The 20,883-nt window shown below is 38.1% G+C and overlaps 1 long non-coding RNA gene across 1 annotated transcript in view; it reads left to right on the plus strand.

The window, feature by feature from the left end:
* The window catches only part of LOC140506696 (uncharacterized), a 141,048-nt gene extending 121,338 nt beyond the window's left edge, over positions 1 to 19,710 (plus strand). The window contains exons 2-3 of the long non-coding RNA XR_011968039.1: positions 18,085 to 18,278; positions 19,186 to 19,710. This is a non-coding gene — a long non-coding RNA (uncharacterized lncRNA). The remainder of the gene's footprint in view (positions 1 to 18,084; positions 18,279 to 19,185) is intronic.
* Positions 19,711 to 20,883: the final 1,173 nt, after the last annotated feature.

Genomic DNA, 20,883 nt, shown 5'->3' on the forward strand with positions numbered 1-20,883 from the left:
CCTATTGAATACATTTTCACTATAGTCATGCTGTGTAGAAAAACTAAAATAAATGGGAGAAATCGTATAACAAACCAAAACATTAAACATGCACACAAAAAATGATCTGCTACATTCTGTGATTGAATTTATAGTTTTTCTCTGGATGTGGAAGGCATTTTGCCTTACAAGATCAATGGGAATTTTTTTTTAAGTCCTTGCATGGTTATGAAGATCCAAGTTTACCAGAAAAAACTCTTGACCACTGTGATCATTGCTGTGCACAAAGTTCTCCTGGTTCTGCTCCTTTCATTCAGCAGCAAATCACATACGTTTTTCCAAGCCTCTCTGAAGTCTTCTTGCTCACCATTTCTTATAGTGCAACACTATTCCATTACATTCATATACCATAATTTATTCAGCCATTCCCCAATTGATGGACATCCTCTTGATGCCCAGTTCTTGGCCACCACAAAAAGAGCTGCAGTGAATATTTTTGTACACATGGGACCCTTTCCCATTTTTATGATCTCTTTGGTATACAGTCCTAGAAGCAATATTGCTGGGTCAAAGGATATGCACATTTTTGTAGCCCTTTGGGCATAGTTCCAAATTGCTCTCCAGAATCATTGGATGAGTTCACATCTCCACCAACAATGAATTAGTATTCCAACTCTCCCACATCCTCTCCAACATTTATCATTTTCCTGTTCTGTCATGTTTGCCAATCTGATAGATGTGATGTGGTACCTTAGAGTTGCTTTGATTTATGGGCAAAGTAATTTCTAATTATTGTTTTAATTTCCTCCTCACTGTAGGTGAGTTCAACCTTTTCATTTCTGATATTGGTAATTTTGTTTTCTTGTTTCTTTTTAAAAATCAAATTGACCAAAGGTTTATCAATTTTATTAGTTTTTTCATAAAACCAACTATTGGTTTTATTTATTAGTTCAATAGTTTTCTTAATTTCAGTTTTTTTAATCTCTCCTTTGGTTTTCAGTATTTCTAATTTGGTATTTACTTGGGGATTTTCAATTTGTTCTTTTTCTAGCTTTTCAGCTGCATTTCCAATTCATTGATCTCCTCTTTCTCTATTTTATTTATATAGGCATTCAAAGATATAAACTTCCCCTAAGAACTGCTTTTGCAATATCCCACAAGATTTGGTAGGTTGTCTCATTATTGTCATTCTCTTGAATGAAGTTGTTGATTGTTTCTATGACTTCTTGTTTAGGATTAGATTGTTTAGTTTCCAATTAATTTTTGGTTTATATTTCCATGACCTTTGATTACATGTAATTTTTATTGCATTATGATCTGAGAAGGATGCATTGACTATCTCTGCCTTTCTGAACTGGATTGTGAGGTTTTTATGTACTAGTACATGGTCAATTTTTGTACATGTGCCATGTACTGCTGAGAAAACGGTATATTCCTTTCTATTCCCATTCAACTTTCTCCAGAGATTTATCATATCTACCTTATCTAGAGTTTTATTTACCTCCTTAACCTCTTTCTTGTTTATTTTGAGGTTAGATTTATCAAGTTCAGAGAGGGGGAGGTTGAGGTCCCCCACTAGTATAGTTTTATTGTCTGTTGCTTCCTCCAGCTTCCCCAATCTCTCCTCTAAGATGCTATACCACTTGGAGCATACATGTTTAGTAATGATATTTGTTCATTGTCTTTGGTGCCTTTCAGCAGGATATAGTTTCCTTCCTTATCCCTTTTGAATAGATCTATTTCTGCTTTCACTTTGTCTGAGATTAGGATTGCTACCCCTGCTTTTCTTACATCAGCTGAAGCACAATATATTCTGCTCCAACCTTTTACCTTCACCGCGTGTATATCCCACTCCCCCGTTTCAAATGTGCTTCTTGTAAATAACATATTGTTGGATTGTGACTTTTAGTCCATTCATCTCTGTTTTATGGAAGAGTTCACTCCATTTACATTCACAGTTATGATTACAATCTGTGTATTTCCCTCCATCCTCTTTCCCACCATCTGTGCTTTTAGTTCTCCTGTCTCCCTTCCCCTCCTCAATAGTTTTCATTTTTCACCACCACCTCCTGTAGCCTTCCCTTCCTTTTTTAACCCTCCTCCCTTTTACTCCCCTTTACTCTTACTACTTCTTCCCTCCCTTTTAGCTTCCCCTTCCCTTTCTTCCCCCTTCCCCTCCTACTGCCTACAGAACTAGTTAGAATTATATACTTAAGTTTATTGTTCCCTCCTTGAACCAAATCAGATGAGAGTACCTCTCAAACAATGTTCATCTCCCTCCCCTTTCCCTTTACTATAATTTTGTACTTCTTCCTGTGATGTAATTTACCATTTTCTGCTTCCTCCTTTTTACACCTCCTGTTACAATCTCTTTTTTTTTTTTAAGTTTACCTCAATCCACATTCAGACACCATCAGTTCTTTCTCTGCAGATGGATAGCATTTTTCATCATAAGGCCTTCAGAGTTGTCTTGGATCATTGCACTTCCAAGAATAATAAGTCATTTATAGCTAATCATCTTACAATACTAGTTACTTTGTACACAATACATTTCACTTTGCATCAGTCCATGCAAGTCTCTCTAGTTTTTTCTGAGAGCATCCTGTTCATCATCTCTTACAGCACAATAGTATTCCATCACAATTCCACACCACAACTTGGTCAGCCATCTCCAGTTGTTAGACATTCCCTCAATTTCTAATTCTTTGCCCCCAGAAAAGAGCCACTCTAAATATTTTTGTACATGTAGGTCCTTTTCCTTTATGTTTCTTATGTCTTTTGGGATATAGACCTAGTAGTGGTATTGCTAGGTCAAAGGGTGTGCAAGGTTTTATAGCCCTTTGGGCATAGTCCAAAATTGCTCTACAAAATGGTTGAATAGGTTCACAACTCCACCAACAATGCATTAATGTCTCATCTCCTATATTCCCTTCAACTTTTGTCATTTACCTGTTTTTAGGCAATCTAATGGATATGAGGTAGCACCTCAGAATTTTTTTAATTTTCATTTCTCCAATAAATAGTGAGTTAAAAGTACTTTTCATATGTCTATAGCTTTGGTTACTTCATCTGAAAACTAATCATATCATTTGGTCATTTATCAATTGGGGAATTTCATGTTTGAGAAACAAGGCCTTTATTAGAGAAAGTTGCTTCAAATTTTTTTCACAGTTGCTATTGTTAACTTTATTTTCCCCTATCCTATTCCCTCCCTTTTATTCTATTCTCACTCTCTTTTCATTCTGTCCCTCCTCAGAGGACTAACCCTCTCCCCAAATCTTCCCTCCCTTCTATCACCCCCTCCTTTATCTTATTCCTACGCCTTCCAATTCTTGCTCCTCTCAAAAGGAAATAAGATCTCATAGAAAAAAAGATAAACCTACCAGTGTTTCAGGACTCTAAAGGTCTCTTGTCAAAGACAAATCTCCATAAACTCTAGATAGGTATGCTTACCTTTACGGACTGCAGCTGATTATCAATGGATAATCCTTCCAAAGTCACATCTTTCAGAAGTGATTGTCTTGTAAAATATTCAATGCCTCTCTTTAAACTGGGATTGTCATTGATGTTTTAAAAAGGGATACAAGTAACATCTGCTGACATCTGCTATGAGGGGTGTCCCTCAACAAGTTAACCCTCCATCAGAGAACCAAGGATTATGAGAAAGTAGCTTGGCCCAAGTTAGCTGAAATTTGGCTTCATCTTGAAAAAAAGCCACATTGGAACTTGGCACACAAGCCTGCCCCAGAAATGAAGGTATGAATTCAGCCCCTGGATGACAGTCCCCTTGACAGATACAGAATATCCACACATATCTTAGTTGGTGAAACTGAGCCAGCATTTCAACCCAGGGGTTAGATGACCTTTAACTATACCCCAGCCTGGTTCTGTGACTCAAATCTAGTGTAACCATCCTCATTCTGAGGCAGTGACCACTATCTAATGCATAGCATCTAGGTGGTTCTAAACGGAAACTGGAGTCCTGTAGCCTCACAGTGCCTAAGGGTGAGTCTGGTTTGGTAAGATATGTTGTTCATAGAATGTAGACTCACTTTCTCCAAACTGTAGACCAAGAGCGGCCATAGCTCAGGTTGTTGTGGTCTAGGGATGCTGGGAACCCTGAAATGCAAGGGTACAGGGCAGGGGTCTTCCTTGTAACAATTTGACCACTCAAGCCTTTCAGTCCAAGTAGTGAGTTTATTGTAACACCAATAGAAGTAGGCCAGACTCCTAGTGAGTCTGTGATATTTGTGATGCCCATATAAGTGGGACAGATTTTAAGAATCTGAGCTTTTGATAAAACTAGTATAGTTTATTTTAGTATATTTATTATAGTATAGTTTATCAACTATAGTACAGTTGATAGTATAAAACTAATAACTTTTATACAGAAAGACTGTGGGAAAATCTGGATGGGATTAAGGAGTGGCAATTAGGCTGAGGTGTGGCCAGATGCAGACAATGGAAGGAGTTAAGTGGTGGGAGGGCCCCCATGAAAGGGCAGTTAAAAGGATTATTGCCTGGGACAGGCCCAGTGGCTCAGGTTAACATCTGAGATCTGAGTTCTTTGAGGTCCAAGTCCCAAAGACATAGTACTTTACTTTTAGTGACCCATCTAGGTGATCTGGCAAGTTTTCCTTACCTCCGCTGATGGTGGTAGTTGTTGTCCTTCATTCTCGAAGAAGATCAAAATGATATCACTATGATAAAGTCTAAGTTTCAATGTGTCTAAGTGCGGCTGATCTGACCAATAGGAGCTTTGGAATGTTCTACCACAAATTGGGCACAAATAGTGTGAACATTTGGGGAGGATTCTCTAAATTTGCGCATCCTATATTTCCTTTGAGCTGTTTCAATTCTGCTTTGCTCATAAAGCACAGCAGTCTCTCTGATGTGTGCATGCCATGCTAAGCAGTCCTGTGCCAGTGTCTCCCAAGTCACACAATCAATTTCAAAGTACTTGAGAGTGTCCTTGTCTCACCTCTTCTGATCACCATGTGATCTCTCCTGTCCCAAGCAAGTTCTCCACAAAATAGTCTCTTTGGCCAGCACATACCTTTTGCATATCTCCCCTACTCTACCTTAGATGAGTATTATATAGCCCTCTGTCACTAGATTCACTTGAATACAGATAATATGAGCAGCTCTTTTAAGAAAAATGAAGGTTTAGAAAGGATAATAATAGTGTGATGAGATTAATGATAGAAACTTAAAATATACTTTGGTCCAAGAGAGAGATGGGAGAGTTGGTTCAAAATGTGAAAGAATTCACTTAGACTTGCTCTGCAGCCATGGGGAGCTTTACACAAAAGCAGCAGGCCTGAGATTTAGCAAAGAGCTAAACAAAGGCAGTGATATAGGAAAAGGGTCAAACTTATATAGGATGATTTTAAGGTTTCCTTGTGGAGGTTGGAGATCTAGGGTAAGTCACAGTCACAAAGTCACAAAGACACAGGATGGGACACAAGAGAAGGGAGATAAGGAAATCCCATTTGCTGGGACAAGAAATTATATGGTCTAAGATAAGGGGAAGTTTTGTGGCAAAGGGAGACTTTAGGGTAACTTCAGATTAGAAAATAAACCAAGGACTTCACAAAGTCAATCCTTAATATTATTTTTAACTCTTAGGACACTGTTTCTATCCACATCACTTTTGAGTGAGATGAGGAGACTGTGAAGACTTTTCATAATAAAAATATGGGGAATATTGGATTTTCTAAATAAAATTTCTCTTCCATAAGGCCTCTCTCTACCTGGATACCTGAGTTTCAGGTATCCAGGGCTTGTGGACAGTCATTTGGTTCCTGCCCCCTTACCAGCTACCAGCTTTCTTTGTGAAAGTGCCATGGGCTCTAGCCAAAACTTGGAAGTTACTCAAATCTCCCCTTTGTTTTCTGTACTGTTGCCACATCAACACTACCAGCTCCTGCTTCTCCCCCTCCCCTCTTTTCTAAAGTCAAATCAGCAGTTAATTTAGATGTTAAATAAGGTAATTGTGTTGGGATAGGTGAAGATTTCCCAGGGTTTGTCTAGTATTTTGCACTTAGATTGTGAGACTGCCTCCCAGCCAATGGAGAGGTGGGATAGTGGGGAGATAGGATTCTCTGCACTAGGGTATAAAATTGTGCTTCAATTTCTGTAAGTTGCCTCCCTCCACCAGGTTCCCCAAACTGGTGGAAGGACGTCCCTTTCTCAAGAATTGTAACAAATCCTTTCCTTTCTGTTCTTATTGAGAAGCCTCTTCATTTATTTAAGATTTTGAATAAGGGTCTTTTTATCCCACACACTTTCAATCTCTGATTGAAATCCACCCATAGGATCACAGATCAGATTGTCTGGATTCCCTGCCACTTCCATCAGGATTCCCCCTGGGTTTGTTCTACATTACAGGCTTGACCTCCTCTATGAAGACCATCCTTGGGGCTCCAGACTACTTGTCCACACCTGGGTTCTTCCCTCAGTCTTTTTCTGTATTTAAGTTCCATCTCGCTTCCATGAAGGTGCTCAGATTCAATCCAGCTCAGACTCTATCTGACTGAGATTCTGTCTGGACTGCTTGTGAATACAAGTGTTACAAACACTTAGGCTTCTTAAGATTCAACCCAGTATAGCGAATCTTTAATAAACTTTTGTTTTTCTTTGGCTTTAAGAAGGCTTGTGTCAAATTCATTAGAGCAAGACCTGGCGTATCAGCTTTTTGGGGTCCCCAGTTCCCCAAAACTCAACATTCTATGCAGACTAATTATTTTTGTAAATGTTTAATATCACTTTAAAATGTGAGTGATTTTGTTGAGGTTCAGACAATGCAGGGCTTGGGTGGGATGTAGGTGGGGTAATCAAGAGGTAACAATGGAAGGCCAGGCTAGGCCAAGGACAACAGATCTGAGTATGAAAGGACAGATTAAGTCGGAGGATTCAAGGAGGTTCTCGGAGTCTGAACCCCGTCAATTTCAGCAGTGATTTATATTTGCAAATACATTTTCAATCTTTTTTGTCTTCTCTCTCATTTACCACATTGGGGTACTTGGAGGCACATCCACATTTGGAGATCCCTAGGTCCCAGCTAGAAGGTTCCCCTAGCCCCAGTTCTTCATATGTCCTATAACTCTTTCTGGGGCCCCATTTGTAAAACAAATTATTTATGCAGCCTGCCCTTATTCATGATATTTCCCCATCAGAGAAACTGTTCTCCTCTTAAACATTCAAAGAAGTATAATAACTAGTTGGGTCCAGTGATGAAACATTGATCAGGACAACTGGAGATGGCCTACGATGAAGGGGGTGGGGGGAGCCTGGTCTTTTCAAGCTAAGGTCTTTAACAGGTCTCAGTTTGACTGAGGCAACTCCCTTTCAATGATTAAGGCTTAGTAAGAATTGAGGCTGATAATTGATTCTTTACCAAATGAAAAATTAAACAAATAAATAAATCTGTCTGGAAGGTGAGAATCCTTGGGGTTTCTGGCCAAAATAGAAATGACTTGCATTTACATGCATTCTGAGCCAAGCAGGGCCCAAGCAATGACCAAGTGGGGCTTGGCCTGGGACCTTTTGTTGGCCAATCAATGAGAGCGATAGTGATTTGGGGTTAAGGCATGGTCCTTAAGAAAGAAATCTAATCCGTCTAGGATCAGAGAGGGATGTCAGATATCATTTAGCTTAACCCTTTATTTTGTTGATGGAAACTGAGGCCTCAAGAGGTAAAATGGCTTGCCCATGGTTAGACAGGTGGCATGTGACCAAACTAGGATTTGAACTTGGGTTATTCTGACTCCAAATTTCATGTTTTTTCTCTTCCACCCATGTCGTAGACAGCCATTGTACTCCTGTACAGTTTATGAATTTATTCTTCTCTTATAAATAAGTCCTTCCTAGACTCACAATTTTTTAAGTGGAAGGCAGAATTTGGAGCTCAGAGGAGGGGACTCCAGGGTTCAAATTTTACCTCTAATATTTATTACTTGTGTGACCCTGGCCCTTCATGTAGTTGCCATGACTTTCTGAGAAAGATAGAAGACAAAGTAGGCCAAGTGTATATTCACATTTTTCCATATCTCAAGTCCAGTTCACTTGTTGCTATCAGAGGAGAGGCAAGAAGGAACAGCACAGTGAGAATCAGAAGCAATTGCAGGGCTGCTTAAGCAAAGCTGAGGTCATAGGCTGGTAGATGATCCTCTGGTAACAGTTGTCTCATTAATAAATGACTTCAAGGAAGAGAAGTCTGAACTGTTTGCTCTCTGAGAAAACTCTATTTTGGTCAAATACAGTATTGGGTAGCTGGGTGGTGCAATGGATACAGCACTGGGTTTGGAATCAGTAAGACTCCTGATCAGGAGTTCAAGTCTGACCTCAGACGCTACCTGTGAGACCCTTGTTTACCTCAGTTTCCTTGTCTGTAAAATGAAAAGGAAATAGGAAACCACTCTAGCATCTTTGCCAAGAAAAGTCCAAATGGGGTCATCAAGTATCAGACATGACAATAACAAGGCCTAGAATTGAAGTTCGTGACCTTAAGTTCAAAGAATTATTATTAAACCTGTCAAAATTTTCTAGTTATTATTATTTTTCATGTTATTAAACTTGTCAAAATTTGCTCCTGCAAATTAATTTCATTTTTTGTTTCATGCTTCCTATTTTTTTGTTTTTTTGTTTTACTTTTTTCCAATTAGGTATAAAAACAATTTTTAACATTCTGTTACATTTTGAGTTTTAAATGTTCTCCCTCCTTCTTTCATCTCCTCACTTCTTGAGAAGACAAGCAATTTAATATAGAATACACATATGCAATCATACAAAACAAATTTCCATATTATTATGCTTCCAAATAAGTTGAATCAATTCAACTTGAGTACTTATTGATGATTTGCCATATAGCTGGCACCATGAGCAGTGTGAAAGGAGCTTAAGACATGGGCAGGCCCTCAAGAAAATTGTAATCCCTGTTGCGAAGATACAGTTTTAAAAAAATGGAATAGTTAGCAAAGCAGTGAGTATTAATCTAGAGAGTTTCTTCATTACAAGTACAATAGAAGTTCAGAGGAGGGGAAAATGTTTGTGGGAATAATATACTCCAAGATAGATCAGGTATCAAAATGAGTAATGCAGACCCTGAGTGACATGCAAAATCAAAGGAGGGAGAGAGAAATAGTAGGCTGGGATGACTAGGGAAAACTTGGGAGAAGAAGGAAGAGGGCACTTCGGCCAGAAACCTAGAGAGAAGGTGGGAAAGTATTCCAGGCAGGGATAACAGTTTGGGACATAGGAATAAACTTGAGGTGTTCTAGAGTCACAGATTAACCTGACTGGAGCAAAGCAGGTGAAATAGGTAAATTTTGTTGAGAATTGAAAGACTTTGAACGTTGGGCTAAGTATTTTGGACTTTGTCCTGTAAACAATGGAAAGTTATTGAAATCTCTAAGGGGGTGAAGCTTTGACAAAAATGGTATATTGGGAAGATTAATCTGCCAGTGAGGCACAAATGAATTAGAAGAAGATGGGACTGGAATGAGGAGATAAAATGAGAGAGAGGAATCTATCTCATGATGTAATGAAGGCAAATAGTACAACTTCATGGAGTAATTGTTAGTTTTGGACCTGGAATCAGAAAGACCTGAGTTTAAATCCATCCTCAGACACTCACTAGTTATGTGACCCTGGACAAACTGCTTAATTTCTAAGTCTTAGTTTCTTCCCCCATAAAATACAGATGATAACAGTACCTACCTCACAGTATTACTGTGAAGATTAAAAGACATAATATACATAACACACTTTGTTAACTTAAAATCATTATATAAATCCTACTTACCAGTACTGTTAATATTACTATTGTGATGACAAACAATAACAACTAAAATAATAATAATAATAAGCTAATAAGGAATGAAATGTAAGGTGCAGATAAAACATTTTGAAGGAAAAATCAATAGGACTTGGTGAACAGATAAAAGGAGTAAAGAGAAAGGGGAGAAAAAGTGAACTCACAGTAAAATAAAGAACTGAGATTTAAAAAGCATTGAATGCCATGCTAATATTGATTTTTAGTAACATGATGGTAGGCATCCATTTGGAAAATGCTTAATGGAGGCAGCTGGAAGTATAGGACTGGGAAGGTGATCAGAGCTAAAGATAAAGATTTGTTAATTATCTGCAAAGGGGATAGTCAAAGTTATGAGGGAGGATAAGCCATTCAAAGGAGAGAACATGTTGAGAAAAGAGCAAACAATCAAGGATCAAATCTTAGGGAACACCCACAAGTATGGGGTTGGGAGACCAAGGCAGCATTAAATGACATAGAGAAGTAGTAGAACCAGAATAGGTGTGTTCCAGGAGATTAGAAGGCAATAAGAAGGCAATAAGTGGCCAAGAGTGTTACCTATTGCAGTAAGTAGCCAAGAGAGTCACCTACCACAGACAGGTGAAAGAAAATACAAGTACTGAGAAAAACCAGTAAAGAGTAAGAAGGAAGTCACTGGTACTGGTGGGACCATTTCTTCCTTGCATTCAATGAAAGATGAATATGATAACATGAAAAGGAATTGTTGATGCCTGTACCCAAAGCAAATACATTTACTCTGAGAACAATGCTTTAATATCTTCATCAAGTTCAGCCCTTCAAATTAAGGTCTTTGCAGATCTGCAGGCCCAGAAGATAACTGGACATTAATGAAATTATCCATTTGGCACCAAGTAATTCTTGCACATTATAGCAGAGTAGGGAGCAACAGTGGCCCAAGTTCCTAGATGATCTGAGTAATGGGATGGTATCACGGAAATTCAATGAACCTATCTTCTGGACACTGTCCAATCTTAATCACTACCTTAATTTTCCATAGGTTCATAAAACAAAAAATTTCATGGCAATAATGTTTCCTGGAAAGTTCATGGAGTTGGCCACAAATTCGTTGCAAATTACATCTGAGTAGAGTCCTCTAGGAATACCCCAGTTCAAAAAATGTATTAAATGCTTACTATGTGCCAAGTGCTATGTTAGAGGGATAACAATACAAAAAAACAAAGCATCAAAGTGGATAGAGTGCCAGGCCTGGAATTGGGAAGACATCTTCCTGAGTTCAAATCTGGCCTTGGCTACTTATTATTTGTGTGATCCTGAGCAAGTCAGGTTGGAGTCAGATCAGAGCAGGTTTAAAACACCCAACAAAAGAGCTTTATTTTATTCTAGAGGCTTCTTGAACGTGGGAGTGATAAGACCAGATCTATGCTTTCTGTAGAGGCCTATCTAGAATGTGGACAGGTATAAGAGGCTACCCTATGAGAAAGAACCAATGGGAACATTCCTCAAGGGTGTGCTGGCACTCCCAGACAGTAATCTATGAGTGCCTGTAGCTTCCAGAATATCAGTTCAGCAGGTGGAAAGATCCAAGGATTGATTAAAGAGGGGAGAAGCTAGATGTAGAGATCCTAATTAGGAGACTATTACAAAAGTCAAGACAAGAGGTGACATTCTATGCTTTGGAGGCTATGTAAACATTGAGGTCATTTTGATCAAGTGAAAGACAAGCTACTACCTGAGTCACCAGCTGATAGCACTCTGAATCCCTGGAAACCAGAGGCTCATACAGAACAAATTTCCCTTTTCCTCAATGCCTCCTTCCTGTATCCAATCTTTTTTTTTTAATAGGATGAATTACCAAAAAAATTCTACACTCAGGTTCCATATGAAACTGTTTCCTTTTCAGATTTATAGTTTTTGAGCAAGAGGTCATATATGAGATCAATGTTCTCTCTTTCACAGGACAAGGAAACCTAATATGGGGAAAAGATTGCCTTTTACCCCACCTTCTCTTCTCCCCCTCATCCCCAAACTTCATAGTTATCCCAAGATAAAGTTCTATTTCAACATCACTCTTTGTGGGATGGAGTGTAAAAAAAGCCCTGGACATTCCATTTTCCCCTTCATACCTTTGTCTTATAGGATAGGGAAAAGGACTAGATCTCTGATTTCAATGGAATAGGGAACTGATAGGTGAAGGTATTCCTTCCACCAATATAGATCAACTTCCCTGCCAACTAGAGTCTTAAAAATTTGTCTAAAGCACCAAGAAGTTGTGTGACTTGCCTGGTGTCACATACTCAAGGTCAAAGAAGGGATTTGAAAACGTGTCTTACTGACTTCAAAGCCATCATATAACCTCTTCACCACTATCATTCATTTTTAATGTGCCTATTTCCTAGCCATCATTTCTTCTAATCTACCTATGTCAATGCTTAAAGACCTCCCCTCCAAGTAAAGACAAAAGAGCCTGTGAAGTGCCACAATCCAAAGCACTCCTACACCATTGTATTATTTCTAAATATTGTTCCTGGTTTGTATGCAAGCTATGATCTTCCCGTGATGAAAGTGAAACCTACTGACCATGGGTGACTGGCAGTTAATCCTTTGCCAGTAAACATAGGCCAGATATTGCTGAGAAATTCACCTGCAGTCAGCTTTTCTGGGTCAATCCTGATCTCCACAAGAAAACTTGAGAAAGCTCAAAGGAAACCAGATCTCCTTGGGGGCCTGGTATGCTTGTTTTCACAAAGCTAAAAGGTACTGTTATGGACAAATGACCTCAGGCAAGTCACCAAGGTTGGGACCCACATCAACACTAAGGTCATTTCTCTTATCAAGACAAAGGTTACCTTAGTCACCATCTGATCACACTTTGAGTCTCTAGAAACTAAAGGAAAATACAAAACAAAGCAATCTCCTCTTCACCTGTCCCTATATCAATTTTTTTTCTTTTCTTTTCCCTGATAACTTTCTGGAAACTCTCCAGTCAGACTCTGCTCAAGAAAGGATCTATTTCCTTTCCAGGCTTATAGCTTTTGAGTATCAACCATGTACAAGGTCAACAGTCTCACTCTTCTGGGAAAATTTGCCTAATATCAGAACAAGGCCATCATGCCGATTATCTCTCCTATCCTGAAAAAAACTTCACTTCATCCTTTCATATGCACTATCATTTTACATCTCTTCTGCCCTTTGTAGTTAAACTACTTGAAAAGGCTACCTATAATAGGTGTCTCCACTCCATCTTCTCTCATTCTTTTCTTAAACCCTTACAATCCATCTTCCAACCTTATTATTTAACCAAAATTGCTCTCTGCGAAGTTATTAACTTTGGCAAGCTATTAACTTGCCAAGTTCAATGCCTTCTTCTCAGTCCTCATTCTCCTTGACCTCTCTTTAGCCTTTGACACTGTTGATCACTCTCTCCTCCTTCATATTCTCCTCTCTCTGGGTTTTCAGGACAATACTCTCCTGGTTCTTGTCCTGTCTATCTAACCACTTCTTCTCTCTCTCCTTTGCTGGATCATGCTTTCTAACCATAAGTATGCCTCAGGGTTCAGTCCTTGGACCTTTTTCTCCTCTCCCTCTATACAACTTCACTTGATGATCTCATCAGCTCACATGGATTTAATTGCCATCTCTATGCTGAGGATTTTCAAATCTATCTATCCTGCCCCAAACCATCAGCTGCCTTCCAATCTCACATCTCCAACTGTTTTTCAGACATCTCAAACTAGACGTCCAGTAAACATTGTAAACTCAATGTATCCAAAACAGAACTTATTATCCTTCCCCCTAAACCCTTCCATCTACCTACCTTTCCTATGACTGTAGAGAACAATACTATCCTCCCAGTCCCTCAGCCTCAAAACCTAGGAGTCATCCTGGATTCCTCATTATCTCTCACACTACTTTTCCAATCTGTTGCCAAGGCCTGTCAATTTCACCTTTGCAACATCTCTTGAATATGCTCCCTTCTCTCCTCTGACAATGCCCCATCACGTTATTACAATAGGCTGCTGATGGGTCTATCTGCCTCAAGTGTCTTCCCACTCTAATCCACTCTTTTCCAGATCTGAACAAGTCAACTCTTCCTTCTCTCCCCCACTTACTTAAAATAAACCTCCAGTGGCCTCCAAGATCAGACATGAGATGCTCTGTTTGGCATCCAAAGCCGTTTATAATCTAACCCCTTCTTACCTTTCCAAGTCTTCTTACACCTTACTCCACAGCATATACTCTTTGATGCAGTGACATTGACTTCCTCACTGTTCCATGAGCAAAACATTCTCTCAGCTCTCTAGGTATTTCCTCTAGGGGTCTGCCATGCATGGAACACTGTCCTCCCTCTAATCCAATTACTGACCTCTCTGGCTTTCTTTAAGTCCCAACTAAAAATCCACCTGGGGCCATCACCTGTTTGTATAGACTTTTGTCTTGCCACTGAACTACAATGACTCTAGAGGGGAAAGTGAAGCTGCTGACTTTGCACAGCTCTGCCTCATTTAAATCCAATTCATTCACAAGTCAAGACATCACCTTCATTATGTCATTGGTCCTGTTCAAGAATGGACATACAGCAACAACAAAATTCCACCTTGTACAGGAAGCCTTCCCTAACTCCTGTTAATGTTAGTATTTGCCCAATGTTAATTATGTCCTATTTATCCTGCAAATAATTTGCTGGGTTTTTTTGCATATTGTTTCCCACATTCAATCATAAGCTTCTTGAGGCTAAGAACTGTCTTTTGCCTCTTTGTATGCTCAGCTGTTAGAATAGTGCCTGGCACATAGTAGGTACTTAATAAATGTTAATTGATTGATGAACTGATTCAAATAGATTAAGGAAAAGCAAAGAAATACTAAAGAATCCTTTTTTTTTTTTTGCCAGAATGATTCAGATGAGTTATTTGAACTGTGCAACTCATCTCTTCACTGTGCCCTTCAGACCAATGTCACGTCTATGTGATCATTTTTGAAACTAGTTTGACTTTTTCATGATATAAAAGAAAATCACAGTATGATTAATTGGATAATCTCATAGTTGATCTGTCTTTAAAATGACTAAAATAACAATTTAGTTATTATTTAGATGTCTAATAACTAGATTGGAACTATTGTGGAAGAATCCTACAAACTGAAGCCAACAAAGTTTGTATGGAATGAAATTAGACCAATATTATCAAAGGGCAAATATTTATAAAAATATTGCCTATCCAGGTAATTGTTAAAAATAGACAATTCAAATAAATCAAGATCCAAGTGGATTTTTTTGTTAGTTTTATTTGTTTGTTTAATTGAATTATTTTATTTGTTTTCAATGTTCCACCATCACTTCCATATATCTTAGATTTTTTCCACTCCCTCCCCTTTACTCCCCCCTCCCTCTGCACTCCCTCCCTGAGATGGCATATAATCTTATATAAGTTCTACATGTACATTCCTATCAAATGCATGTTGCATAGAAGAATTAAAATGAATGGGAGAAACCATAAAACAAAACAAAGTAGAACATAATACAAAAGAAAATGGTCTATTTCTATCTGTGATCCAATTCCATAGGTCTTCTCTGGAAGTAGAAGGCATTTTGTCTCGAGTCCAATGGAAATTTTTCAAGTGTATGAATTTCAATGAGGTACTAAGATTACCAGAAAAATTCCTCACACACTGTGGTTGTTGCTGTGTACAAAATTCTTCTGGTTCTGCTCCTTTCACTCAGCATCAGTTCATATAAGTCTTTCCAGGCTTCTGTGAAGTCTACCTGCTCTTTGTTTCTCATAGCACAATAGTATCTCATGACATTCATATACCACAGCTTGTTCAGTCATTCCCCAATTGATGGGCATCTCCTTGATTTCCAGTTTTTGGCCACCACAAAGAGAGCTGCTATAAATATTTTTGTACATATGGAACCCTTTCCCATTTCTATGATCTCTTTGGGATAGAGTCCCAAAAGCCATATTGCTGGGTAAAAGGGTATGTACATTTTTGTAGCCCTTTGGAGCTTAGTTCAAAATTGCTCTCCAGAACAGATGAGCACAGCTCCACCAACAATGAATTAATGTTCCAACTCTCCCACATCTTCTCCATCATTTATCATCTTCCTATTTTGTCATGTTAGCCAATCTGATAGGTGTGATGTGGTACCTCAGAAGTGTTTTGATTTGCATCTCTCTAATCAGTAATGATTTAGAGCATTTTTTCATATGATTATAGATATGTTTAATTTCTTCCTCTGAAAATTGCCTGTTTATATCCTTTGACTGTTTATCAATTAGGGAATGACATATTCTTGTACACTTGACTCAGTTCTCTATATATTTTAGAAATGAGGCCTTTATCACAGACACTAGCTGCAAAAATTCTTTCCCAGTTTTCTGCTTCCCTCTTAATCTTGGTTGCATTGGGTTTGTTTGTGCAAAAACTTTTCAATTTAATTTAATAAAAATTATCCATTTTGTACTTCATAATGTTCTCTCTTGTTGGGTCATAAATTTCTCCATTTTCCATAAATCTGGGAAATACACTATTCGTTGATCCCCTAATTTGTTTATAGTATCAATATTTATACCTAGATCATGTATCCAGTTTGGACTTTATTCTTGTGTACAGTGTCAGACATTGGCCTATGTCCAGTTTCCACCACACTGTTATCCAGTTTTCCCAGCAATTTTTGTCAAACAGTGAGTTCTTATCCCAGAAGTCACGGTCTTTGGGTTTATCAAACAGTAGATTGCTATATTCATTAACTACTATGTCTTGCATACCTAACCTATTCCACTGGTCTACCCCTCTGTTTCTTAGCCAGTACCAAGTGGTTTTGATGATTGCTGCTTTATAATGCAATTTGAGATCTTGTAGGACTAGACCACCTTCCCCAGCATTTCTTTTCATCAGTTCCCTTGATATCCTGGAACTTTTGTTCTTCCAGATGAATTTTGATATTTTTTCTAGCTCTAGAAAATAATTACATTTATTTTTATTATATTGGATCAGTCTACTCATGAGCAATTGATGATTTTTCCACCTACTTAGATCTGACTTTATTTGTGCAAAAAGTGTTTTGTAATTGTGTTCATATAATCCTTGGGTTTGTTTTGGCAGGTAGACTCACAGACATTTTATAGTGTCTATCCGAGCTTTAAATGGGATTTCTCTTTCTATCTCTTACTGTTGGGCTTTGGTAGTAATATATAGAAATGCAGATTATTTATGTGGGTTTATTTTGTAACTTGCAACTTTGCCAAAGTTGTTTATTATTTCAAGGAGTTTTTTATTTGATTCTCTGGGATTCTCTAAGTATATCATCATATCATCTGCAAAGAGAGATAACTTAGTTTCTTCTTTGCCTATTCTACTTCCTTCAATTTCTTTTTCTTCTCTTATTGCTACAGCTAGCATTTTTAATATCATATTGAATAACAGTGGTGATAATGGACATCCTTGTTTCACTTCTGATCTTATTGGAAATGCATCTAGCTTGTTCCCCTTGCATATAATGCTTGCTGATGGTATTAGGTAGATACTGCTTATTATTTTATGGAAAGTTCTATTTATTCCTATGTTTTCCAGTGTTTTCAATAGGAATGAGTGTTGTATTTTGTCAAAAGTTTTTTCTACATCTATTGAGATAATCATGGTTTCTGTTAGTTTTGTTGTTGATATGATCAATAATGCTAATAATTTTTCTAATATTGAACCAGCCCTGCATTCTTGGTATGAATCCTACCTGATCATGATGTATTATTCTCATGATAAGTTATTGTATTCTTTTTGCTAATATCTTATTTAAAATTTTTGCATCTATATTCATTAGAGAAATTGGTCTATAATTTTCTGTCTCTGTTTTGGCTCTTCCTGGTTTAGGTATCAGAACCATATTTGTATCATAAAAAAGAATTTGGGAGGATTCCTTCTGCCCCAATTTTCCCAAATAGTCTCTATAGTATTGGAATTAACTGTTCTTTAAATGTTTGATAGAATTCACTTGTAAATCCATCTGACCCTGGAGATTTTTTCCTAGGGAGTTCATTGATGGCTTATTCAATTTTCTTTTCTGAGATGGGGTTATTTAAGTACTCAACTTCCTCTTCTGTTAATCTGGGCAATTTATATTTTTAAAAATAATCATCCATCTTATTTAGATTGTTGAATTTATGGGCGTACAGTTGGGCAAAGTAATTTATTCTTTGTTCTTGGATGCCCTATGCCTAATACTGTTCATGACACATAGTAGGGGCTCAGTAAATGGTTTTTTGATTGATTGGTTTAATAATACATTTACTATTTATTATTCTATATTCCATTCACAGGTCACTGAGTTCTCTCCCTCAGCTCTGATCCTTTGAATTGACCTTTCCTGGTGGGACTACAGATGGATTGCTCATATACAAGTCAGCGCTGCCATCTCAGCACAACTACCCAAATATTAATTTAATGGTTGTATCTTCCCCTGGATTCCCCTCAACACTTCTTTATCAAGGTTGTTTTTCCTGGGTCTTTCATAGTAAGTGCTCTGTTTACAAGACTTATATCCTGGAAACTGTCCAATCAGTCAGTCAGGATTACAATAGTAACTGGGTGAGTAGAGGAAGGGATTCAAAAGATTCACATATTCAAAAGATGTTGTTATGGAGAAAAAAATAACTTCATTATCTAAATGTGCAGTTTGGCTGAATTACATACAAATTCCCTTCTCTCTCCCCACCCCTTCTACAGCTGGCTAAATGCACTAAACCTGATGGAATTGCCCATATTTTGTGGTGGTCTGAATAAAAAATGTGACTCAATTACTTCCATGCTGCTTAGGATAAATACACAAAACCTCACTACATATAGCATCTTTAGCTGCACAGGATCCCATACCCAGTACTATACACAATTTCATAAATGCAACTAGGAATTTTCCAGAACAACTTTCTTATAGCACTGGAAAGAGACTAGGTTTGGATACATAGCTACAGGAATTGATGAGGATAGAAACAGTGCCCTAAGGGTTAAAAAATAATATTAAGGACTGACTTTGTGAAATTCTTGGTTTATTTTTTAACCTGATGGCCCGCTAAAATTTCCCCTTACCACAAAACTTCTCCTTATCCTGGACCACAAAATTCCTTGTCCCCATCCTTCATCCTAGGGAATGGGATTTTTTATCTCCCTTATCTTGTATCTCATCTTACAAGACTTCTTTATCTTGAAAGACTTACCCTAGATCTGTAACCCCCATAAGGAAACCCTAAAATCATCCTATGTAAATCTGGTCCTTTTCCTGTATCACTGCCTTTGTTTAGCTCCTTGAGAAATCCCAGGCCCCACTGCTTTTGCATCAATAAAGCTCCCAGTGGCTACAGAGCTGGCCTAAATAAATTTATTCACATTTTGAACCAGCTCTCCCATCTCTCTCTCTTCAATAGGAATCACCTGAATAAAGATTAAAGTGGAACTCACCGGTGCTAATGAAATTACCAAGGAAGAGAGGGAGAGGAAAGAGAATACCTCAACAAAACCTTGGGGGACACCCACAGTTAGTGGATTTGCTGTGAAGATAAAAGAGATGGGGAAAGTAGGAAAAGAGAGGAGAGAGCAGTCACAAAAATCCAGAGAAGAGAAAATATACAGGAGGAGAAAGGACCAGCATTGTCAAATGCTGCAGAGTTCAACAAGGATGAGAACTGAGAAAAGACCATTAAATTACAAGGTAACAATAGCAACAATTTCAAGTAGCCATTGTCTTCCTAACCTACCAGCAATTTTGAAAACATTTCTAAATCCAACTCTTTGCTCATGAAAATTTTGTTTGATATAGTAGTAGTAGTATAAATAGCACTGGACCATGAAAGAACTGGTTGTGCTACAGCCTTGCCACTCAGTGACTTGAGGTAAATATCTTCTCTATGTCTCACTTTCCTCATCTGTAAAATAAAGGAATAGAATTAGAAGATCTCTGATTCCTTCCATCCTTCCATGCAGTCTATCTAATCTCTGAGTCTATCCAAACCTCCCAGGTCTAACTCAATACATACTTATGTCTCCCAAGTCTACATGTGAATTATTTGCCAAGGTGTTCATCAAAGGAGACTTTCTAAAGGAGGTGATTTTTGAGATTGGCTTTGGAAATCTGAAATAAGTATGAATTGGTGGAAAAGAGGAGGAATGGGTATATAGAACACCATAGTCCCCAAAGCTAGCTCCAAAAGGAAATGAATCATTGGCACACCTTTCCCCTTCCCAACCACCTCCCCTCTTCCCTTCCCCTGCTGCGAGTCTCCTCATCATCGTTATACATAGGTCTCCTTCTATAATTTTACAATAATCTGGCCTCCAAATCAACAGAGGAGGGACTCAGGTTCCATGAATTTTATAAAATATTTTACGAAATACATTGAGAATGAAATTCAGCTAAGAGAGATAGCAAAGTAATACTAAAAAAAATAAGAAGAAGAAAAAGACAATCCCATCCTATCTAGCAGGTGGGATGATGTGACCTTTGTTCATTATTTTCTTAGGTAATTTTAGTATGTTAACCTAGTTCAGTGAATAGAGAAGTACAAGGAGTGTCTCTTAGATAAACAAGAACACGGGGATAGTGTGTTTTCTTTTTCCTTCTCAGGTGTTATAAACTTGTTCTAAAGCCTGCAGCACTCAGAAAAGTGGCTGAGCATAAGAACCAGTCCTGGATTCCTAACCTTCAGACGGTTCTAGGAAGGTGATTGTCCCCTTGCTCTGTTCTGGCCATACCCCACGTGGAATATTGTGTTCAGTCCCGGGCACCCAGGTGGGCAACCAGGATAGTCAAGGGTCTTTGTGCCATGTGAGGATCAGATGAAAACAATGGAAATATTTAACCTGGAGGAGAGGTTTAGGGGGTGATATGATAGTTGCCTTCAAACACTTGACAGACTTTATGTGGAAAAGGGATTAGACTTGTGTTAGCTCCTAAGGGCAGACCTGGGAACAATATAACTTGAAAATAATGCATCTTGAATACATGATATATTATAATACAAGAACAATATAATTTGAAAAGAGTCAGATTGAAGCCTGACATCAGGAAAAGATTTCCTTGAATATTTATTCAGGTAGCTAGGTGGCACAACGGATAGAGTGCTGGG

Source organism: Notamacropus eugenii, chromosome 5, assembly GCF_028372415.1.
Source record: "Notamacropus eugenii isolate mMacEug1 chromosome 5, mMacEug1.pri_v2, whole genome shotgun sequence".
Taxonomy (NCBI): domain Eukaryota; kingdom Metazoa; phylum Chordata; class Mammalia; order Diprotodontia; family Macropodidae; genus Notamacropus; species Notamacropus eugenii.